The sequence below is a fragment of the Anolis carolinensis genome, chromosome 4, assembly GCF_035594765.1.
Source record: "Anolis carolinensis isolate JA03-04 chromosome 4, rAnoCar3.1.pri, whole genome shotgun sequence".
Lineage (NCBI taxonomy): Eukaryota > Metazoa > Chordata > Lepidosauria > Squamata > Dactyloidae > Anolis > Anolis carolinensis.
The window spans coordinates 27,890,255-27,916,264 of record NC_085844.1 but is presented as its reverse complement, the minus strand read 5'-3'; the positions used below and the strand labels follow the sequence as shown (position 1 = coordinate 27,916,264).

Below are 26,010 nucleotides of genomic sequence, written 5' to 3'. Positions count from 1 at the left end.
CGGCATGCGTCAGGAAACACAAGACAGAACCCCTTTCTACCTCCCTGGGAACTTTTTTTTGTCCCTCCCAGCGCTGGCGTTCCCTTAATATCTCATGCAAACCCCTATACTTGCCAGATTTCTGTAGACGTCGGACCAACCTTCGCCCCTGGGCTTTTTCCCCTGGATCCTTTTCCTCCTAGCCGGTTTCTGTGGAACCTCGCTGATGTTGCAGCTCTCACCGTCAGTCGGCGTTGGCAATCAGAGGCAAGCACCGCAGCCGGTCGTGTAGTATTCAGGGGCCCCTTCTCGTCTCACGGTAGTTGCCTCAGGCCCCCACCGCTGAGTTGAGGCCGTCCCGCCAACGGGATCCGTCTCCAAATCTCCTGGCCCGTCTTATAGGAAAAAATCACGTCGGGGTCACCAGAAAATGTAGCGGAACCTTCGTGCTACGGTTCTTGTTGGCGCAGTGGAGGAATTTTGAAGACGGACAACTGAAGGAATTTCCCAGAAAGCAGTTTTATTTCGCTAATGGCCACTAGGGGTCCCCCTAGCACAAAGTAAGTGCTTCTCCAGGGGAACCGCCCAGTGACATGCTGAGTGAACATTTATACACACTACAGGGTTCGGGTTATGCCCGCCCACAAGCAAATTCATTGGCTTAGAGTTGTGACGCTGCCCAATCTGTGCTGACCAGCAGGCCGGCTGCACCCTTTTTGTGCCGTGCTCACAAATCTTTCAGAGCGCCTGCGTACGCATGCTCTGTTTGTTTATCTATAGCTTTCATTTCTTCAGAAACACATGATTTCCCAGAAGTCACATGTTTCTGTGAGTTTATGCACCCGGGTCGCTAGCTGTCGCCATCTCTGCCCATATATGGTATTTCCTGGGGTTCCTTAACCCCCCCCGCCTCAGTACCTCATTCTACCTGTTCCAATTTAGACTGTGTGGGATGATTTTTTAAATTCCCCCATTGCGCAAAAAAATCATGGTAGTTAAAACCCTGGCCCCTTCTACACTGCTGTATAAAATCCAGATTATCTACTTTGAACTGGATTATCTGGCAGTGTAGACTCATATAATCCAGTTCAAAGGTGATAATTTGGATTATCTGATTTAATAATCTGGATTATATGGCAGTGTAGAAGGGGGCCCAGTCTCCAGAGCCTGGGATGGGTTAGACTTGAACCTTTGTCTCTCTTATTCTACATTTAAAACAGCAATTCAGAATTAGTATTCATTCTATCACCAGATACTTCTGCATGTAGGTATGTCTGTGTCTTCTGACAGTGTGCACACAGTTTGAATACAATGAAGTAAATTTATGTTAACTGTTCACTTATCAAAGCGTGGGATGCCTGACAACTAAGGCACCTTAATTAGAAGCTAAGGTTTGTGCACAAGTGTTTAAAGCTGTCTGTCAATAACAATCCACTCAATTGACAAAACATTTCCCAGTAAAGGATGGAACTCTGAAATTAATTGGAAAATATGGTTTCGAAAATGTATGAAAAGTAATATGCAAAAATGAGAGGCATGAATGAGAAAATGGCACACAAGTACACTTCATGCCATCTGCTTATTTCAGTCTGCTAGGAGTTGCCTGGGAAGCCAAAGACTGAAGGGTACTTAAATTATACAGCTTAATGTCTGGTTGCATCTGACCTCAAATGTTCAAAATTTAGATTTAATTCAACCATGGGATGATTTCTGAAGTAGAATCTGCCTGGTTATCTTATCTTTTTGTAGTTTCATCTACCTGTTTCCCCAGGGAGATGCAATTGCCAATCCAGTAATACATTAGGCATGAACTAGTCTCTTCCTTTTTAATGCATTCTGAAACAAATTCCTGCTCCAGTGAAGAAATGCCAAGACAAATGCCAGTAGGAAATACTAAGGATTTTCTCTCATAAAAAATAGAACAGAAATTGGAGATATGCTTTATATCGGGCAAAAGGGCTACAATTAAAAAAATGTGGAATGACAAAATCCTGCAGGAAAAAATATATTATGTGGAAGAAAAGGGGCTCCAGGGTGATGACAGCTTTGAGTGTCCTCTACAACAGCTCTTGCTGTGAACAACATGGATTAGTGCTCTTGGGCTCTGTCTGTGCCTGCTTTGACTGCTATAACTGTCAAGCACTGGCTGAAGGTCAGCACTCAACCAGCCTCCATAATGTACATCAAATTCGTTTATGTGCATGGCTTATGCTCTGCTGTGTGTATCTTTGCCAAAACATCTAGATTTCAGACTGATGCGATTAATAATGTGCTTGTGTCACTGAGGAGGCCTCATGATTATTTTTTTCAGCTAACTGAAAGCACTATGGTTGCCTGTTTTGATGGCTATCTAAAACCACCAAGATTAAGAACATCAGAAGAGCCACGCAGGTTCAGACAAAGATTGTCCTAATCTAGTAGTATGTTGCTATAGCAGCCAATCATAGGAAACAGGAAGCCCATCAGGAGATCATGAGTGCAACTGCAACATTGAATTGTGTCCTCTCGAACCTGATATACAGATACTGCCTTTAATGGTAACTGTATGTAGCCATCGTGATTTTTTCTCATCACCGAAGCCTTTTTCCCATTGCCTTTTACAGCAATTGCTGGGGAACAAATATCATTGTTAATTGCCATCAAGTCGACTTTATGGTAACCCTATAAATGAAAGATCTTTAGTCATTCTGGCACCAACTGTGCTTTGATTGTGTGTTCATGCATGGCACGAGGTTGGCCTAGATAGCCCTTGTGGTCTTATTCAACTTTAGGGTTCAGTGGTTCTACGATTCAGTCCTTCACAGGACCAGTGTTTCCCTGAGTCTATCCATCTGAGATGTCTTCCTCTTTTCCTTCTGCCTTCTACCTTATAATTCCTGTTTTTTCTAGTTCCAATTTCCAGTTCCTTTCCAAAGTTACTTGCCAAAGAGAGACTTTTTACTAACTTAGTTCAGGTTTTATGTTGTTCTCTTTGCTGAAGGGTTTTTCTCTCTCTCAAAGGATCAGAAAAACAAAGAGCATAGCTAGCACAAAAATAATATGATTTATTTTTCCAACATTGTAAATAGAAATGTATCACTTTTCAGACACTATAAGAAGTCATGGGAAGTAACTTTCCAAGCTGTGAGACTCTTCACACACATAAAATGTGGAGAGAGGGATGGAAAACTTTCCCCTTTCTCCTCAGACCTGCTTTACCATCATATCCAAATCCCGCACAGATTTCCAGCTGTTATATCTGTTCTACAAAAGTTTTCAATCACTAGACCATGTCAGGGCTCTGAACTGCACCACAAATAAAAGATCTGCTCAATTCATTGTATTGTTCATCAGAATTTGGGAATGCAGCCTGAAACAGAGGCACGTAGTGAATAAACAAGGGTTGTATGCAACAAAATAAAGCCATTAGCAGGTGCAGCAGAGTCTCGGTGATAAGACAAAGTTGGGTTCAGGCAAAATCTGAGCTAATTCAAGATTTAAACCACTACACCACTCTTTAATTCAATGTATCGTGGTCCTTCCACTTCTGCCACACCTTTATCATTACAACATTTCAATGAGATTGAATCTACGCCACTGGGAGTACTGAGAAAAGCATGCAGGACTACCTATAAACAGAGATCCATAGAAAAACTAAATGGAAAAGAAGGGCATCTAGGGAAAGTCCAGAAATAGTAAAAAGGAGAATATTGCATTGAAAATGTATTTTCATTATTTTTTCACAAACCAAGGGTTTGTGAAAAATTTCTAGGAGCAGTTCATCTAATAAATAGGCTGCAAAGTGTTTTTGCACCAATTATATTTTTAAAATATGCCAATTTTGAATCCAGTAGAATATTATGGTCACAATCAGTTTTTTTTTTAAAGCATTTTTGAAAATCCATGCAGTCCTCAGGGAGCCACACTATATTGTCCCATTATTAGGCTTTTATACTACTGAGAAAACATGCTTAAGAGCCAAAATAGTGTAGTGGTTTGACTAGGGGTGCATCTACATTCCAGAATTAATGCAGTTTAACACCAGTTTAACTGCTATGGTTTGTTTCTATTAATCTTGGGAGCTGCATTTTGGGAAGGCACCAGCACTCTTTGGCAGAAAACACTACAGATCTTGCACAACTATAGCTCCCAGGAGTCCATAGCATTGAGCCATGGCAGTTAAAGTGGTGTCAAACTACAGTAATTCTATTGTGTAGATGCTCTCTTGGACACAAGGACACCAGGGTTTGAATTCCCTATCAGTCATGGAAACTCACTAGGTGACCTTGAGCAAGTTACATTGCTCAGAGGACGGCAAGGGCAAATTCCCCCTGAATAAATTCTGCCAAGAAAACCCCATTATGTGTTCACCTTAGGGTCACCATAAGTCAAAAATTGCTTGAACATATATCAGTAATGACACAACAACAAAACATACTTAAAACTGCACTATGGTTAAAGACAATTGGGGTTAGGATATTTAAAAAATGCTTTTCTCTATATAATATTTGCAGTTAACAAATACACTCCTGTACCGAGCATTGTCATATGTTAACACTCCCAAAGAAGGTCTTTCAAAGGTCACGCAGGTGGAATTGGAAAAGGCTTTAGCATTTAGACTCTGGAAATGTGTGGTTTCTTTTTATTGTAGATGGGAAACTTATTAACATCTGGAAAAGGGAGAAAACAATCAAATGCTGGGAAGCACTGAGATGGAAAATGAATTCAAGGCCAGTGTCATCACACAGATAAAATACATATTCATGGGTTAATGGCTGCTTCTCGCTCTTGCCTTGCTCCCAAGAAAAACTTGCCATGCTAGCAGCTTCCTAGCCTAGTGCTCAGAATAATAGCCACATGGGGCCTGTCATTACATTTTCAGCATTCTCTGTGCATAGCAAGAAGAGCTATGAATTTGGCCAAAGTGTCTTTCTATTAATTGCTGTGTGAACTTCCTCTATAAAAATCACCCACGTCTCAACAGTAAAATCTTCCAAAAATAAGTTTAATAAACCATGTTCACATTTCAGGTCTAATTTAAAAGCAAAAGCAAGCCAAAGGCCAAATGCAAGACAGATGAACAAAAAAGCACTCGGTAATCACACACAAAAAAAGGAGCCTCTGGTGGCGTAGTGGATTAAAGCTTTGTGACTTGAAGGTTGGGTTGCTGATCTGAAAGCTGCCAGGTTCGAATCCCACCTGGGCAGAGCCGGGCTTAGGTATTTTTCAAGTGTAGGCAAACAGAATTTTGGTGCCCCCCCCTCAAAAAACAATCACTGAAAAATAAAAGTGTTGAATAAGTGAAAATGTTGGATAATAAGGAGGGATTAAGGAAAAGCCTATTAAACATCAAATTACATTAAGATTTTACCAATTAAGCACCAAAACATCATGTTTTACAACAAATCAACAGAAAAAGCAGTCTCAACTGCACCCCCGTATGTTTGGCGCCCGAAGCAACCACTTAATTCACCTCATTGTTGGACTGGCTCTGCAGGATGATAAAAACATCAAAACATCCGGGCGTCCCCTGGGCAACGTCCTTGCAGATGGCCAATTCACTCACACCAGAAGCGACTTGCAGTTTCTCAAGTCGCTCCTGACACGGGGGAAAAAAAACCCCACACAAAATAACAGAAATGTATATTTAAAGTAGACTTGGTTGAACAAGGTTTTCTTTTAAATTATCTGAGTATGTTTACCTCCTATAAAGAGTTACACACTTAAAAACCATGCTGGATATAACACATAAGCCTAAATATTTTATTTATCCAAGCTGTTTTCATAGTTTTTTCTAATGTAGAGGTAGTTGAAGTGCTGACATTCTGCTAATCCTCACTGGTGCTGCAGTTAACAGGCAAACCTTTCTGGAAGGTTATCATTGCTCAACAGCTTGCCATCCCTTTGAAATCTTAGTATTTCAGTAGATTTCAGAACATTTCTTTCTTTTTAAAGATTTTAGCTCTTTTTAACACAGCAGAAATACCTTAATTATCAACTCTGACTCATCCACACCTCCCCAACACTGCCCTCCTCCACCAGAACTATAATTAATTTTGCAACGTATCGTTCACTGAGAGTCATAGACAGGTGAATACAGACAACACTATCCAGAACAAACAGAAGACTAGGAAGTACAGAATGACCTCACTTTAACAGTCTATATGGGCTCCACATTGTCTTATACATTGCATTCAAGATGTGTTGCTGGAAGAGAGTTCGATAGATATTATGGATCACCAAAACGCCCAAGAAGAAATAAAACCTGAGCTCCCATTAGAAGCCAAAATGACTCAACCAATGCATTTGGGAAATGATTACTATCATGATAATTAGTAATGGGGGAGGGGGGGATGGAAGCAAAACTAATGCAGTCCAGTATACAAATGTGCATGCTAACAAAGCGATTTGTTAAAAGTGTACTCAATGTTTCCCTAAAAGGCAAAGTGCATACAAATATTACAAAATCAACAAATGTTACAGGCAAATAGGACAGATGGATCGTATATAACCATGTTGTTATTATAATATGTAAGCTTGTCCTTCCAACTCCTTTCTTGACATTTTTAAAATTCAGACTTTGTGACTGTCCTTTCTAAAAGGGATCATATGATGTAGCTTCAGGGAGAAGTGATGCGAAGGAAACTGAAACTAAAAGCTGTAAGTTTTGTTTTTTTTAGCACATCTAAGTTGAAAGAAAATGAATGATTAGCAGTTGTGGTTTCTTGTGAACTTCAAGAGTTTATTTGATGCATTTTGTAGCAAATAATAATAGGGAGGAAGCTATTTTCTTCTGGTTTAAAACAAATGCTTTTAAGACAATACATAACCTTTATTCTCAGCAGTAACTATTTTGCAACTCACATAGCTACTCTAACAGTACTGATGTGGAACCTGGGCAAAAGCAAATATTCAAATAGAAAATAATCTGCATCCACTTAATTGGGAATTATAAAAGAGCACAAAAAGAACAATAGCAAACAAGGAAACAGCAACTAAATTGAATGCAGGGGTTCCTGGTACAATTTTGTGCTTAAGCTAAACATTATGGTTTGACTTCTGCATTTTAAAGTGTTATTATCCTGCAGCAGACTTCAGCATAAAAAATATATTAAGCGAAACACAGCTGCTGTGCACAAAAGGAAGATATTTCCAGCCATTAAGATTCTTGCCCCAGAGCTGGGTTTTATTGGGATTTGTCTGTCTCCTGCTGCTCTTGCCTAACTATAATCCCCTCTTTCATCCATAAAATATGTTTTCTCTTCAGTTTACTCCTGGTCATATGCTTCTTAATATCAAAAGTGTATAGCTTCTTTCATTGTGATTTCAAATGTTCATTAGTCACAATTCTGATGTTGTCAACAGATCAGATTCCTCATTTATGACTACTTCTGTTTTTAAAATTTCGCATCTGTGAAGTAGTGGGGTCATAACTAAACTGCAGATTGGCTACACTGACATCATCAGTATTTTCATGGGAGCCGGAACAGAATCCTTAGACTCACATGACTTACAACAAAGCTATACTGTACTGCTCTGAACAGACAAGGAGTGCTTACAGCTTGAGGAGGAATATAGCAATACCTTTGAGACTGACATATTTCAGCACAAGTTTCCATGAACCACAATCCACTTAATCTGATGTGTGGAGAGGTGGCTATGAAAAAAAATGGAATATTAAGGAGAGATATGGACCTCAATATTCTAAAGCAGAGGTCCTCAAATTTTTAAAGCAGAGGGCCGGTCCACAATCCTTCAGACTGTTGAGGGGCCGAATTATCATTTGGGGGGAAAAAACGAACAAATTCCTATGCACACTGCACATATCTTATTTGTAGTGGAAAACAACAACAATAACAATGAAAGAACAATACAATATTTAAAAATGAAAATAATTTTAACCAACATAAACCTATCAGGATTTCAATAGGAAGTGTGGGCCTGCTTCTGGCCAATGAGATAGGTTAATTAGGATTGTTGTTGTTGTTGTTGTTGTTGTTGTTGTTGTTGTGTGTCTTCAAGTCATTTCAGACTTTGGGCGAGCCTAAGTCCAAAATTATTTATTTATTCATTTACTACATTTATTTACTACATTTATATCCCACCCTTCTCACCCCAAAGGGAACTCAGCAGCTGTAAGTACATACAATATATTATATTATTAGCATAGCACAATATTAGCATTATACTATATTGAACTATACCACTATACTGCAATATTATATGTAATATATAACATATAATTAATATTATATATTATTGTTAGTATTGTATTGTATAAAATGATAATATTATTATCAATATTATATGTATATACAATATATTATATTATTAAAACTTATATAAAATATCTATATATATATAAAAGGGTAATGACATTTCGGCCTAGGACAAAACAACAAAACTGCACATCCCAGAAACACTAAACTTGGCAGCACAACCCCTCATCCATGCCTCTACGTTCATACAACAAAAAGAAAAGAAAAATAAAGTCCTAATTAGAGCGAGAGGAATAATTGTTTTTATCCAATTGCTGCCAGTTAGAAGGCTAAGCTCCGCCCACTTGGTCTCCTAGCAACCCACTCAGCCCAGGGGACAGGCAGAGTTAGGCCTCACTTAGGCCTCTTCCACATTGCCTATCAAATACAGATTATCTGATTTTAACTGGATTATATGGCAGTGTAGACTCAAGGCCCTTCCACACAGCTATATAACCCATTTATAATGGACTTAATGTAAGGTAAAACCTTTACCCTTTACCTTAACTACCACTAATTCCTCAATACTTTTATTTCTCATACCACCATACTTCGCCACAGCAACGCGTGGCCAGGCACTGCTAGTCTATATATATAAAAGAGTGATGGCATCACGGCAATTCACAAAACAACAAAAGTACAGGCCCCCCAACCTTAAAATTTGACAACACAACCCATCATCCACGCCTCAAGGTTGATACAACAAAAAGAAAAGAAAAATAAAGTCCTAATTAGAGGGAGAGCAATAATTGTTTTTATCCAATTGCTGCCAGTTTAGAGGGCTAATCTCTGCCCACTTGGTTGCCTAGCAACCAGCCAAGGGACAGCCAGGTTTCAGTTAGGGGACAGGCAGACTTAGGCTTCACTTAGATTTCTTCCACAGATTATCTAATTTGCACTGGATTATATGGCAGTGTAGACTCAAGTCCCTTCCACACAGCTATATAACCCATTTATAATCTTACATTATCTGCTTTGCACTGGATTATCTTGACTCCACACTGCCATATAATCCACTTCAGTGGGCATTTTATCCAGCTGTGAAGAAGGGGCCTCATATCATCCAGTTCTAAGCAGAGAATATAAGATTATCAATATAGAGTAGAGTCTCACTTATCCAACGTAAACAGGCCGGCAGGATAAGTGAATATGTTGGATAATAAGAAGGGATTCAGGAAAAGCCAATTAAACATCAAATTAGGTAATCGTTATACAAATTAAGCACCAAAACATCATATTATACAACAAATTTGACAGAAAAAGTAGTTCCATGCGCAGTAATGCTATGTAGTATTTACAGTAGAGTCTCACTTATCCAACACTTGCTTATCCAACGTTCTGGATTATCCAACGCATTTTTGTAGTCAATGCTTTCAATATATCGTGATATTTTGGTGCTAAATTCATAAATACAGTAATTTCTACATAGAATTACTGTGTATTGAACTACTTTTTCTTCCAAATTTGTTGTCTAACATGATGTTTTGGTCCTTAATTTTTGAAATCATAACTTAATTTGATGTTTAATAGGCTTATCCTTAATCCCTCCTTATTATCCAACATATTCGCTTATCCAACTTATCTGCCGGCCCGTTTATGTTGGATAAGTGAGACTCTACTGTACTGTATTTACAAATTTACCACTAAAATATCACAATGAATTTAAAACACTGACTACAAAAACATTGATTATGAAAAGGCAGACTGCGTTGTATAAGCGAATGTTGGATAAGTGAGATTCTTCTTTAATATGAAATAATTACTGGGATAGAATAATGCAGAACAATATCATCTCTAAAACCAGGACAGTAAATAAACAGGGGAATTCCACACAGGAAACAATCGGGGCCAGCTAACACCTCCCAACAAAGTATTCCCATCATCAAAGTCTGGCAAATCCTGTTTTCTCAGGGCCAGACAGTAGAAACACATAAAATATCGCAAACAACACCACTCTGAAAACAAGGGAATTCCAAACAGGAAACAATCAGGGCCAGCTAACACCTCCCAACAAAAAATTCACTCAGGGAGGAAACAGCCAGGCTTTAAAGCTGCAAGGCCATTACATCCTAATCATTTTTCCTAATTGCAGCATTCATACTTGCCTCCAACAAACAAAAAAAAACCTTTCAGAAATATTGTTTATTCACAACCTTTAGGAAATAATATCCCCTGATGGCGCAGCATGTTAAAGCGCTGAGCTGCTGAACTTCTGGACTGAAAGGCCGCAGGTTTGAATTGGGGGAGCGGAGAGAGCCCCCACTGTTAACTCCAGCTTCTGCCAACCCAGAAGTTCAAAAACATGCAAATGTGAGTGCATCAATAGGTACTGCTCCGGCGGGAAGGTAACGCCGCTCCATGCAGTCATCCCACATGACCTTGGAGGAGTCTACGGACAACGCCGGCTCTTCGGCTTAGAAATGGAGATGAGCACCAACCCCCAGAGTCAGACATGACTGTACTTAATGTCAGGGGAAAACCTTTACCCTTTACCTTAACGACCACCAATTCCTCAATACTTTATTTCCCAGACCACCAGACTTCGCCACAGCAACGCGTGGCCGGGCACAGCTAGTTATATTATAAATGAGGGCGGGGGCCAGGTAAATTACCTTGGAGGGCCGCATCCGGCCCCTGGGCCTTAGTTTGGGGACCCCTGTTCTAAAGGAACCAGATCCTGTATGACCTTGGAAGCTGAGCAGGGTTAATCCTGATTAGTCCTTGAATGGGAGTCCACCAATGAATGAATGTGCTGTAGCCTATATTCAGAGGAAAAATCTAGTAAAATAACCCCTGGTATTTCTTGCCCAATTACATTCCTTGAAATTGATGGAGCCACCTTAAATCAACTGCCACCTTGGGTTTCTTCTTAGAAAGATCAATCAGGGTAGCAGCAGCAACAACTACACAAGGACAGACATGACACAATGGTGTCCACATAAAAGTTTCTATACCTTTAACTTAATTCCAATGTTAAAAACAAAAGCACCAGCACTTATAGTAAGTAACTGAAACAGTAAAATAGACAGTTTTTGATGTTTTCTTCTACTTCTGTTTTCTAGATCAGTACTGGGTTTAGGCATTTCTTCTTTCCTACTTTCTCCAAGGTTGCCTCCAGATTTCTCTTCTTCCAGCTATAGTGAAGGTTTCTCCATAGTGGTTGTTTGAGCAAACTTGCATACATGGAAGCAAGCAAGGAATTTTTGAATAAATTTACTGAAATAGTAATGTTCTTTGTTTTTACCTTAGTACCTTCATTCATTGAAGTTATACATAGAACAATTAGAATTTATCAAAGGTTGTTGTGCCTTCAAGTCAACTAACACTTAAGGTGACACTATCATAAGGTTTTCTTGGCAAGATTCATTCAAAGGAGGTTTCCCATTGCATTCTCTAGAAGTTGAGTGTATGCAGACCCATAGCCAGAAAAAAAATTAGGGCGGGGGAAGTTTGAAACTTTTTTTAGTAAATTATGAAGAGTACCATATATACTCAAGTATAAGCCGACCCGAATATAAGCCGAGTCACCTAATTTTACCACAAAAAACTGGGAAAGCAGTTTTTTTACTCGAATATAAGCTGAGGGTGGGAAATTCAGCAGCTACTGATAAATTTCAAAAATAAAAATAAATTGCATTAATTGAAGCATCAGTAGGCTAAATGTTTTTGAATATTTACCATATTTCAAAGAGAAACAGTAAACTAGCTCTGTAAGTGGAAAAGTAGGGTCAACAAACTCAATATGGTATTAACAATAACATAATAATAATAATAATAATAATAATAATAATAATAATAATAATAATAATAATAATAAATTATTTGCACCCCACCCTATCTCCCCATGGGGACTTAGCGCGGCTTCTTACATAGTAAGAGGCAAACATTAAATGCCTATATAAACAAAAAAAACCATACACATTTTAAACAAAAGACAGTACTAAACATTGTACAATAAGTTAAAATAAACAGTTACATTAATTACCTTTAAAAGCAATTTAAAAACCAGCCAACATAAAGTGTCATATAGTTCCCTTTTGCCTTCTCTCAGGCTTCTCCTATTGATGCAGCCTAGAACTGCATTGGCATTTTCAGCTGCAAAATCATACTGTTGGCTCGTGTTCGGCTTGTGGTTGATTAAGACTCCTTTCATAAAATCCTAAAGTTGGAAGGGACCTCTAAAAACTATCTAGTCCAACCCCCTTCATTTTGCCTTCATGCAGGGAAAGCACAATCAAAGCACCCCTGACAGATGCCCATCCAGCCTTAATAATAATAATAATAATAATAATAATAATAATAATAATAATAATAATTCCTCTGCTTGCTACGAGGCCTCTTGCTGCCAGCGCAGGCCCCTCGCAGCAAGAGGAAGAGGCTCTGTAGCCGAAGGCAAGTCCGGGCACTTGGAAGACTTGGTAACAGTAGCGACGGCAGCAAAGCCCACCCCGGCTTATACCTTTACTCAAATAAAAGCCGAGGGGAACTTTTTCAGCCCTCAAAAAGGGCTGAAAAACTTGGCTTATATTCGAGTATATATAGTAGTTCCATAACGCAAAATAATTTAGAAATCAGGCGCCATCGATACTTCAGTGGACACTCAAGACAGATAAACTTCAGTGGGCACTCATGGGGATTTGGTTAATCAGTTAAAATTCATGAGTAAACCAGGTTTTTTTTAAACCTGAAAAATTTCAGGGGGCAGGGTTGAACCCCTAAACCACCCCCCTCCCTTGGCTACAGCCCTGAGTGTATGTGACTTGCTGATAGTAACCCAATGGGATTTGAACTCTCTTCTCCTGGAGTCTTAGACCAGCAATGAAATCACAAATACTATGGTTCCAAATAGCTTTACCATCATATTGCTATGAAGGAATCAACAGGTGGCACTTTGTAGGGCCATGGAGATAAACATTATTTCTGTTTCTGAATTAGTCTGCATTTAAAGGCTTAGGACTAAAGCTAGTGGTAAAAAGTTGGCAGACTTAAGTGATGAGATGAGTGCTCAGGAATGGAATGATTAAAATTGCTTTTGTTAAAAATAAAACATGAACAGGAGCACTCAGACTCTAGCTCTGAGAGTCACCTCTTTTTAGGGTACTCTTTAGACAAAGATACCTTCTCACCTGCTTTCCCAATATGTTTTCATTCTATATTTACAAGTGTACATAGTTCATATAATCCCTAAGCGCTTTGAGAAATGAGAATTTGGTTGAATTAATAATGTAGAAACGAACAAGGGAGAAGATAAATGTATTTGGTTTCCTCTGCAAACATTAAAGAACAAACTGGACAAGTATATTTGTGATTTTCAACTCCCTCTTTTGGGCACCTGAGCTATGCAATTTCTAACCTCAATGCACATTCCAGTGACGACGTGTACTATGTTGTTTGCTAACATTTTCTAAATGCTAGATCAGAACTGTGGGTATTTCACAAGCAAGAAATGGTGCCAGACCTCAGCAACAACAATTTACATGGGCATTTTGGATAAAGCCTCGGGACCATATGAAAACTGCTTCACTCATAAGTCTATTGAGAAAGTGCTAATTTTATTTTTGGGGAACAAACATACTAAATAAATAAGCCCCAACAAATTTTTGGTTTTTCAGTTGTTATCGAGGACCCCCAAGCACCAGCTAAGACCCATCTCCTGACCAATCAGAGGCTTGGAGGACACTGGCCGGCTTCTTGGTGCCGGCCAATCAGGGGAAAGGGAGAGAGTTTTCAAAACATAGCAATGCATGAAATTCTTGCCTACAAGAATTTATTTATTTATTTCCAATATTTCTATCCTGCCCTTCTCACCCGAAGGGACTCAGGGTGGTGTACAATTGGCAACAATTCGATGCCAACACATCATTAAAAACAACAACATATTAAAATGTATTGCAACCAATTAAATACAGTATAAAATATATGAAGAATGTCAGCTTATAATTGTGCTTTTACATTTGTAACCTTTGAGCATCCATGCTGTACAAGTGTTCCTTTTGTGCAAATTGAATACATCTCTGTCGTTTGCTTTCAACCTGGTGAGATTCCTGGTTCCTGATTACTGTTTAGTTCCATCCATGGTTACCGAAGCTTGCCAGGCGTCCCTCGGCTATCCTTGGGATCTAGAAAAACTCTAAATTTCTGGCATCACAGTGATTGTAAAAATAAACATATAAATCTGCACATTCTGTAAAATTGAACATCAGGACATTTATAGTCAGTTTATGTGTTTGGTACATTGCACCAAAAGATGAAAATAAGAAAAGGTACCACAAGAATCTTTCAGCAAAAGGAGCTGTTAGCAATATTAAAAAAGTAAAGAAAGATTTCTTCATTGAATAACTTTAGTTGAACAAAAATGTATACATAAGTAAACTCATTGAAAGGAACTGCTTTGCTTTGTGTTTGTGTGTGTGTGTGTGTGTGTGAGAGAGAGAGAGAGAGGGGGGGGAGAATATTGTACTTTCTGGAACCCTTCTGGGATCCTTCAAAAGAGAGGTTAACTAACGAAAGATATCATTTTGCTCATCATGATTTTTCAAGCTACTGGAGGATAGGGCAGAGCTTGAAAAAGTTAAATTTTTGGACCACAACCCCCAATATTCCCAGGGAAAACAACAGCCATTCATCTTTTAAACAGGTTGCAGGGGGGCTTCATTGTTTAATGCCCTCTCCCCTTATTCAAAAGTAGAACTAGACTTTGGCCTCTTCTGGCTTTTTTAATGTTTGCAAGAATAACTGATCCCCAGACCCACCACAGTCACCCATCTCTGCCCTAGTTCCACAAATTATCCCAGGGCTGCTCACGGGAAACTCCAGTGGAGCAAACATTTTTCCAGATAAACAGAAGTGAGCAGTAAAAGCATGGGGGTGGTTTCTGGGCCGAAAATCAATACTGGTGTTTTAGGGTTTCTTTTTACTTTTTTAGATCTGAATGCATCCTGTTCATAAATGACGAACAGTATTGACTCCTTGAAAAAGCAGCTGAACAAATCTTTCTGTAAGGGCAGTGGCTTAATAACTTGCTTACATTTTTACAGCTCTTTGGGCAGCCTCTTCTTCATGACCTACAATGTCAATGTTATCTTTCTGTGATTAATTATCTCTGACATGTAGCTGGCAACCTTATCAGAGATGCTCTTGCTGTGTCATAGTCTAGTTTGACCTCAGGCTGGTAAGTCATTTCTGAAGCCATTTTAAAATGTTACACTTTACACAATAATACAGGAGGTGAGAGGAATGGCACAGCTGAGGTTGTTAGCAGCTGTTTTGTGAGTTCTTTTTTGTGAATGGGAGGTACAGTACTCAGATTTCAGGTGCCATTTTTATGTTGCATAGCGTACACCATAGGTACTAATGTAAATAAGGAATAGTACAAAATAAATGTAAGTGGTACAGTTGTTCTCTCCATGTTTTCAGTTTTGACTGCAAATGTGGAGGGATTTAATTATCCACAGATTTAATTTAAAATACTCTTCCTAGAAATCGCTATTCCTCCAGTGTGACTCTACTGGGGACATCCTCTAGTTATGATGGAGGACCTAGAGATTTCTAGGGGGAGCACCTATCTAGGGATTTCTAGGTGCTCAAATGCAATTTTATGACCAGCTCACAGCAGTTTACCATGGAGATGTGCCTGAGGAGCTAGAAATTCCTAGAGAAGTGTTTTCTCAGATTAAAAAAATATTAACATTTTTATCACTTTCACGGGGATCCTTGAAATGTGAAAGCCTGACTATAGTAACAGTAGTATGTGGTGAATGGTGCTACCATCTTCATCATAATTTCATGAGCTATTCAAATAGATGACTCAGTTTGTATGAGAGTGTCCTTTACTATATTCTTGGCCTGAACTGTAATTAACATTAAATGCTTGGATTAACATAGTTATTACAAAAGTGATTGATACCCAGTTGCAAGACTAATCATAATTAGGCCTTCATGGATGAGAAGGAATTTAACCATTTCCTTCTCTGCCACATTCCCAAAGAAATACTTCTCCTTCTAATGCAAAATTGTGCCATAATGCCATAATCCCATGGTTTTTGTCTACCAGTCAGCAGCAAGTACAAAAGATGTACATTTAAAGAAAATGTTCCTGTTTTAAGCATAGGAATTGTGTCCAATCACTTAAATACCCTAAAAGCACTAGACGCCATCTGATTTTGGAAGGGTCTGCCTTGGTAAGTGCTTGGATAAGAGTTGTAGGCTATACTTCGGAAAAGATATCTGGCAAAACCACTTCTAAGTATTCCATGATTAGAAAACCCTGTTAAATCAATGTGGTCACCATTTGTCAACACACACAGGCTTTTAAAACTTTCCAAAGTAGGCTAATCTAGTATTTCTCCTTTTTTTCACTCTTCACATTTGCTAAGTGATTTTAGAGGCATCTGCTAACCTTGCCTGTTGTATGTAAGCACACAAAGCTACAGCAGAATCACCTGCAAGAAAAAATCCACCTAGAGAGAAGATAAGAAAATTGGGGAATAGAGGTGAGAGCTGGGCTGGGCTTCTCTAAAAATACTTTGTAAATAGGAGTTTCTTTAGTGGAAGCTTTGTCAACTGAGGTATGCTTGCTGAATATAAGGTGGGAAAGGTTATTTACCTTATCTGTTTTAATTCATCCTCTTCACTCATGCACATATTCGCATAGGGAAAAAAAGAAAAAGAAAAGAAATATATAAAGAGATACACAGTAGCAGAGGGTCTGGAGATGGAGGTGCTCTTGATACATTGTAGCTGTTTGGATTGTAACTTAATGATAAATACACACAAATGTCTATACTAGACAATGTCGAAGAGATAAGCAAACACTATAAAGGTTCAAAACATAAAAAGAGATGTGGCATGTAAAGGCCACAGAAATAGTCAGGCCTCTCTGAGTATAGAGCTATCTTCTTTCTATGTGAAAAAGATAAGCAAATACTATAAAGGTTCAAAACATTAAAATGCACTATTACGCGCAATCACATTTCAGCAAACTGACACTGCGAACCTATAAACTGAAGCAGACCCAACAATATACAAATTGAGCAGAGCCAACAATATACAAATTGAAAACTATTTGCTGCTTATCCATTGCCGCCTACCAGAAGAAGGACAACCGAAACTGGAGTAAACCCGGGAACCAGTACAACAGTTGACTGTACTTATAATTTTCGTTATTGTTGTTAACTCTCAGGTAATAATGTTTGTACATGATGCTCTAAATTACATAGTGCATTTTATGTTTTGAACCTTTATAGTATTTGCTTATCTTTTTCACATAGAAAGAAGATAGCTCTATACTCAAAGAGGCCTGACTATTTCTGTGGCCTTTACATGTCACATCTCTTTTTATGTTTTGAACCTTTATAGTGTTTGCTTATCTCTTTGACATTGGATTGTAACTTAGTTGGAGAAAGGCAGAGAGAAAGATCATGAGTGACCTCCAGTGAAGCTCTGAAGATTTGTTGCTGCGGACCAGTTTAGGCTGAACAGCTGAGCCGGGTGTGTGTGCACGTGTGTGGGGGTTCAGAGTCTATGGAGTTAGGGTTGAGGATGGTCTTGGGAGGCTCGGGAGAGGCTGCAAGGATGGTGGCCATTCCCATTTATCTGGCCTCATGGGAAACTATAACTTCTGCAAGAACCGAATAGTTTCTTTCTCCCTTCCAAAAAAGGCAGCTCCAATGCGTCCCTTACATACACTGAAACAACCCTGACCCCAGACTTGAAGTATTTAACACCTGTACATCAAAATCTCCATTTGGCAGGTTAGGAAGAACTTGGGTCACTTCCCTGACATGACAATGTGAGCATTTTTATTTTCTCCCTGCCTGCTAGACCCAGGCGAAGCAGTAGACCTTTGTCACTGGGAGACAACCAGCTCTCTTTGAAAACAAATACTCTTTCAGATAAAGTAATGAGAGATGACTCAGTCTGAGAATGCTGGCGTATTTTGGCAGGGGCTGAGAATAAATAAACCTGTTGTGAAAGACTCATCCTCCAGAGTTTAGCCACTGACAGCTATTTACATTATTGTCATTCTCTATAAAGAAGTAGTCAATCAAACCATATGTGCATCTCTACATGATCAGGTCTGGCTCTGTTGTCAAGGCAGTGGAAAGCATCTGCCTAAGAAGGCAAAGGGCAGGGAGCGAATGCAAGGGTTTGGAGGGCAACTTGCCCTTGCATGTCCACCACCACAACTGCTCCACGTCATTTTGTTGACATTTGGCACAGTGGACCTTGCTTTTCTGTTGTCAGCACTGACATAAGGTCCATCAGAGAGTTTTCTTGTCTTCTGTACATGGAACAGAGATAGAGGACAGGAATATCTTGTCCTCTGATTGAAATAGAAACATGTCTTGGGTCAGACCTACATTTTTCAGAGCCGGTGTTTCCTGTTATTCAGTCTGGAAATAAGGGATATGTGTGGTAAGGTGGACAGATGGTGTCATGGAGCTTTGCCTCCTGACTACATACATCCTTTAGGGCAAGAATAAGAAACTCCTTTCCTGTTCTGGGCTGCATTCTACTCCAAAGCTCACAAAAGTTAAAATTATTTGTGGATGTCAGCTTCCAGTATCCCTCAGTTCGAATGTCAGCTTCCAGAATCCTTCATGAGGAAATGTTGGGAATCGTACAAAACACATTTTTTGTACATGCTGCATGTGCGTGCAGGCAGGCATGAGCATGCTGCTGTGAGCTTTTGAATCATTTATGACATATATTGACTCTAAGAGGAAACCATCACAGGGTTTTCTTGGCAAAATTTGCACAAAGAGGGTTTGCCCTGGCTTCATCGGAAGCTAAGAGGGTATGATTTGCCCACAGTCATCCAGTAGGTTTCCATGGCTGAGTGAGGATTCAAACCCTGGTCTCCCATTATCTTACTCCAACACTCAAACCATTATACCGTGCTGGTTCTATGCATGGACATGATAATATTTGCAGGATCAGTTGTTTATTTCCCTCCTCTAGGAATATGCTTGCCAGATTTCAGGGTCTCATTAAGGCAAGGGTACAATTACTACAGGAATTTGGGCGGGGGGTGCAGTGGGTCAGCTGCACAGGAAAAAGATACATAAGGTAAAAGGTAAGGTAAAGGTTTTCCCCTGACATTAAGTCTAGTCGTAATCGACTCTGGGGGTTGGTGCTCATCTCCATTTCTAAGCCGAAGAGCCAGTGTTGTCCATAGACATCTCCAAGGTCATGTGGCCGGCATGACTGCATGGAGTGCCGTTACCTTCCAGCCGGAGCGGTACTTATTGATCTACTCACATTTGCATGTTTTCGAACTGCTAGGTTGGCAGGAGCTGGGGCTAACAACGGGCGCTCATTCCGCTCCCAGGATTTAAACCTGGCACCTTTTGGTCCGCAAGTTCAGCAGCTCAGCCCCCAAGGATACATAAGCAAGCCTTTATTGGGCATTGCTATAATCTAAAAGGACTCTTTGGGGTATTATGTGAGTTCAGCTCCCCAAAATTGTGGGGTTCGAAAGCTCTGGTGTGTCCCAGCTATTCCAAAAGGCCAGATCAGGACACGGACAGGTGGTTTATATTCTCAATGGCCAAAGACAGCACCAGTAGAGCTGGTGCTCAAAGTATATAGCTCGATGGTGAACACATAGGTCTATTTATAGTACATTTAATAGTACAAAAGAAGCAGTGCAGAACAACTGAAAATAGCTGTGCTTGTTTCCTATTCGTCCTGGAGGGAGCTGGCTAGGATCCGCAGCCGCATTGGAGGAGGTGTGAGTCTGCTTTTGCCTCTGAGCCAACCACAGGCAAGGCAGGAAATGAAATAAACTATAATTGCTCAGTTTGAGGGTTTCTTGCTGTTGCTGGTTCCACCTCCTATGGGGTGTGTAGAAGAAAGAATGTGGGTAGGTTTGAGGTAATGGGTGCTAAATGATGGTAGGTTTCCTAGCCTGGGGAGGACAATGGCCTGTGCTGGTGAAACAATGGATGTGAGCCAGCCTGAATGAGTTCCCAAGAGGAGAACAAAAGAAGGTGTCAGGCAATTTCCTGACCTCTGGTTTGATTTGACTGAGATTATGGTTCACATTCTGGAGAATTTCCAAGGAATTTCATAGAAAGGTTACTTTTTAGGGCAATTAGAAATAACCATGTGGCCAGCTATAGTTTACCTTAGAGCCACATCTTAAAATTCATTATTTATATAATTTGTATTGTTGAGTGGCCTGATTTCTCAATATCAAGGAGCGCTATGAATTGACTTAATTAGTGCCTTTCTCTGTCAGTTGTTGTGATACTAGGAGTCACCCTTCACTCTACTCTATATCCATCTCCTGGCTGTGAGCTAGATTAAAGATTCCTTATCCATTTCCCTAAGTAGGCGAAAAGGAATAATCCTCTGATTTTACAGCCCTTTTATGTCTTGATTTCCAAACAGAATCAGTCTCTGTGTGCGCGCCTGTGTGTTTGCTTGAACCACTAGCTGGAACAACTACAATTAGTACTTAAAAGACAATCCTTAATGACATCAGCAGGGCTATCCCCATGTCTCACATTTTGGCCCAGAAATCTCCAGGTCTAGGATGATCTTGATCTGGCAACTCTCAATGGGAAACTAACCAGTGTATGCCTGTCCTCCCATTTCCTGTATTTTATTCTGTGATTTACGCATAAGATCTTGGTTTTTTTTTTTAATGCATTTTGTTAAGGAGCCTTTAGTAAAGAACATTTTGCTAATCCAAACATACATTATCTCTCAGTTTGCTCTACCTAGTGACTTTCTCAAAGAATTCTAAGCAGTTAATGAAGCAAGACTGACCTTTGCAAATGCCAGGCTAGTTCTTCCGCACCTTACCTGGAAAACCTGATCCTTTACAACCTTAATGAACTAGGAGGCTTGTACAGGTTGCTTAATCAGGTAGATGATTCAGGCATTTTCTTCCAGTCTGGACTTACCTGTATTCTAAACCTCTCTCTGCGTTTCTTTCTCTGTCATTTATAACTGTATAAACTGCTGTATTTATACAGGATTATTTACAGGACTAGTATGCTTCAGTTAATTTTTCAATGTCTGGCAAAATATCTGCTCGCTAGGCATTTTCTAGCTCTTTCAATATGATTCTATAGTACTCTTGAGCCAAAAGTATTTTATTTCACTTTTATTATCTACAGATCCACATATCCATGCAAAGTCAAGAATGAGCAATACACTTTGCTCATTTGTAAAGGCAAAGTGTGATGTGGAAATAAATATGATATTTTTCTAGTGCTATTTCTTTTATTTTCAAGAAAACTGTATATCAGGAAGTGGAAATATGGAGGGAGGAAAGACTGAAAGCAGAAATAGAGCCTTACCCCTTTCCCAAGGCCGAGCTCACATAACAGATAACAAGGAAGAGTAGCAGAGCTTGGTAACAGCTTTTTACAGTTTATTTATACATCCTGCCTTTCTTTCACACTGAGATCCAAGGAGCGTTACAATAATTTTTAAAATATTAAACTAAAACATTAAGTAAAAGAAAATAAAAAGATTTTTTAAAATGTGAAAATGTGCCTTGATCCCTCTGGCAGCGAAGTTGGTGCTGGTCGCCATCACAGACCAACTTCGCTGCCAGAGGGATCAAGGCAGATCAGCGCTGCTCGTGTTATTGGATCTCACAGCAGCATTTGATACGGTCGACCACAATCTATTGACCCACCGCCTAGCCATGACGGGGGTTAGGGGGATACCCCTGAAATGGGTGTCCTCCTTCCTCCAAAATCGGGGACAGCAGGTGGTGAGGGAAGGGTTGGTTTCCGCGTGGTCTCCACTAACTTGTGGGGTCCCACAGGGAGCTATTCTCTCTCCTCTATTATTTAACATCTATATGCGACCGCTTGCCCGACTGGTGCGGAGCTTTGGGCTCGAGTGCCACCAGTACGCTGATGACACTCAGCTCATTCTGAGGATGGAGGGCCAGCCGGACTCCGTACCCGATAGTTTCCATCAGTGCCTTGAAGCCGTTACTGGATGGTTGCGTGCCAGCAGGTTGAGGGTGAATCCAGCGAAGACGGAGATCCTTTGGCTGGGCTGTCCGGGTGGGAGGGAGATCCAGCTGCCTGCCCTGGATGGTGAGACACTACGTCCGTCATCTTTGGTAAAAAGTCTTGGTGTCTTATTGGACCCTCTGCTCACAATGGAGGCCCAGGTCTCTGCTGTGAGCAGATCTGCGTTTTTCCATCTACGTCAGGCTAGGCGACTGGCTCCCTACCTATCTAGGAACGACCTGGCGACGGTGATCCAGGCGACGGTCATCTCGAGGCTCGACTACTGTAACGCCCTCTACATTGGCCTTCCTCTGTCAGTGATTCGGAAACTGAAGCTGGTGCAAAACGCGGCGGCTCGTCTTCTCGCCGGGGTGCCGGCGAGGTGGCGTATCACCCCAATTCTTCAACAGCTGCACTGGCTACCGATTGAGTACCGGATTACTTTCAAGATACTAGTACTAACTTTCAAGGCCTTACATGGTCTGGGGCCAGCGTACCTGAGGGCCCGCTTATCACCCTACCAACCCCAGAGATTACTTCAGTCCGAAGACCAAAATTTGCTTGAAGTCCCTAACATACGGACTTATCATTTGTCTTCCACTAGGCAGAGAGCCTTCTCGATTGTAGCCCCTCAATTATGGAATGCCTTGCCAGTGGAAACTCGAACCACCCGAGACTTACTTGCCTTTCGGAAAGCCTGCAAAACCTTGCTCTTCCGACAAGCGTTCAATGGGTGAAAGACTCGGGGCTATGTCTGTTTTTATTGTTGCTTTTATTGTTGCTTTTATTGTTTTTATTGCTATTTTAAAGCCAAGTGTATTGTTTTAATCTATTTTTGTAAACCGCTCCGAGCCAAACCGGGAGTAGCGGTATATAAGTTTAATAATAATAATAATAATAATAATAATAATAATAATAATAATAATAATAACAGTTGAAACACTTAAAAGAGATTTAAAATAGTTTCCATGCTGGCACTAGCTTTTTGTCCTAAAGCAGAATTGACAAAATATACCCTTTGACCCCAAATCTCATTTTGTGACCCATTTCCCAACTGAAACCCTTCCTCACCTTAACTATGGCCAAAAGCCTTCGAAAGAGGCACCTCTAATAGCCAATGTGTACATGGAAGGGCAATGGGCTTTGTAAGGCTTTGATTAGCTGGTTGTCCAGGAGGGATTGAGGGAGACTTCATCTAAGAGACGGGTGCTGTTGCAGTTCATTCTGGCCCTATGTCCTTGGAAAACTATAACTATTTCATAGTCAAACTATAACTCTCTTTTATTAGGGATGGGGGTAGTCGTGTTTGATAACACTATCTTCATTGTTTGTTTCCCCCCCCCCCCCCCCCCCATTGTTCGGCTTTACAGCCATACATAGGGTAAGTTGCTGCTGCTGTTGTTGCTGCTTCTGCTGCTGTGTACCTTCAATCATTTCCAACTTAGGGTAACTCTAAGACTATCATGAGGCTTTGTTGCCAAGATTTGTTCAGAGGAGGTTTGCTTTTGCCTACCTTTGAACTTAAGAGACTGTGACTTGCTCGAGGTCACATATAGTATTACTAGCTGTGCCCGGCCACGCGTTGCTGTGGCAAAGTCTGGTGGTATGGGAAATAAAGTATTGAGGAATTGGTGGTCGTTAAGGTAAAGGGTAAAGGTTTTCCCCTGACATTAAGCCCCCTTCTACACAGCTGGATAAAATGCACACTGAAGTGGATTATATGGCAGTGTGGAGTCAAGATAATCCAGTTGAAAGCAGATAATATAAGATTACAAATGGGTTATATAGCTGTGTGGAAGGGCCTTGAGTCTACACTGCCATATAATCCAGTTCAAATGTACATTTAAATCAGATAATCTGTATTTTATAGGTAGTGTGGAAGAGGCCTAAGTGAGGCCTAACTCTGCCTGTCCCCTGGGGTGAGTGGGTTGCTAGGAGACCAAGTAGGCGGATCTTAGCCTTCTAACTGGCAGCAATTGGATGAAAGCAATTATTCCTCTCCTTCCAATTAGGACTTTATTTTTCTTTTCTTTTTGTTGTATGAATGTAGAGGCATGGATGAGGGGTTGTGCTACCAAGTTTAGTGTTTCTGGGATGTGTAGTTTTATTGTTTTGTCCTAGGCCGAAATTTCATTACCCTTTTATATATATAGATTATTATTATTAATAATTTTCCCATGTTTTATGATAGCGCCCATTAGAAAATGACATTTATAACCCAGGAACAAAAAATGTGTTACATAGTGTTATCAGGTACCTAAGGTCCAAGCAGACAGGGTATTTTACCCTGTTCAAATCACGGGCCACCTCTTGATTCCATGTGCCCCCTTGATGTCCCCCCCCCTTCCCATTTGATTTGAATGTTCAACGAGTCCCCTGAGTGCTTAGACACTTGGGAAAATGGAATTGTTGATGTATCTGGCGTCGTGTGTGGATATTAAGAAAAGAAATAGCAGTTTGTCCTTGCTTTTAGCAGGAGATTAGAATGTGACCTTCTGTTACAAAGTTCCATGCTATATCACTTCCTTCTCCAAGATATCTGGTTTCAGTGGAGTAACCAAAGCCCCTTTCTACTCAGTTGGATACCACAGTCAATCTCCTCCCCAATCTACAGGACAAGATAAGCATGGTCTACTTGTCACAACTGGCTTTGAAGCAGGATAAAGCTTCTACAAGCAACCTGCAGTTGAAAAATTCAAAACACAGGAAAGCATTCACTCAATGATAGTAATCTTTGTCTTGTTGTTGGATGCTTATAAAATGAAATTTGGAAAAGTGTAGCAAACATAAAATGAAAATTATGTTCACCTCCTTATGCTCACTAATTCACTGCAACATTGGGCAAACATAACTTTCCTTTGAGGTGTGTTCACCAAATTATCTACTCAGAGTTATCATGGTGTAGTGGTTTAAGCACTGGACTGTGACTTTGAAAATCAGGATTCCCACTCAGCCATGGAAACCCACTGAGTGATCCTGGGCAAGTTACACTCTTTCAACCTCAGATGAAGGCACCACTGGTCTTCACATACATAGAACAACGCTTAAACCACCGGCCTTCATGCTGGTGGTGGAAAATGGGAGTTATCATCCAAAAACTAGTTTGTCCACTTTGACTACATCAATCAACTTAAATTTTGATTTTTTTTTGTTCTTAAGAAAGAAAATACAATCTTAAACAAGTCTAGTCAGAATAAAGTTCCATTGAATTTGGTGAATCTTACACTGGAATGTGGCTATTTAACTGAAGTCAAAGATTGTTCTTGCTTGGAGGTCAGCCCGCAGTCGGAAATAGCTTTGAGGAGCAATGAATTCCATTAGCCTGCCATTGTCAGGGCAATTTCTAGTTATCTTGCTAAGTACTTAGATTCAAACAGGCCACCCTGATAGCAAAGCCCACCAGAATTTCTGTTACCAGCCCTCATCTCACTCTTTGACCCCCATTGAGCAAACAATTGTTCCTGGATCAATAGCCCTTCCACATTACCTCCCCAAGGCTTTGAAGTATTGTAATATAGTACTGATTTGTGAAGGAATTGCATGTCTTTGTGCAAAAAGGGTTTACATAAGAAACAGAAAACAAGAGGAAGCAAATGGCAAGAAAAGAGCCATTCCTGGCATTGCTAGAGCGGGACTAGGACAGAGAACAGAACAGATGAAACAAGATCATCCTATACTCACCCTGGTTGCTGCAGGGATCTCCAACTGAAAATATGCACTAGTCTAGGGATATTAAGGTTCAGACAGTAGAGCCAGCAGGAATCAGTGGTTTAAGACTATGACTCTGGAGACCAGGGTTTGAATCCACC

At 40.2% G+C, this 26,010-nt stretch overlaps 1 protein-coding gene across 1 annotated transcript in view; it reads right to left on the bottom strand.

The window, feature by feature from the left end:
• pabpc1 (poly(A) binding protein cytoplasmic 1) overlaps positions 1-26,010 on the bottom strand; it is a 170,859-nt gene that overhangs the window by 331 nt on the left and 144,518 nt on the right. The gene's annotated exons all lie outside the window — the stretch shown is intronic.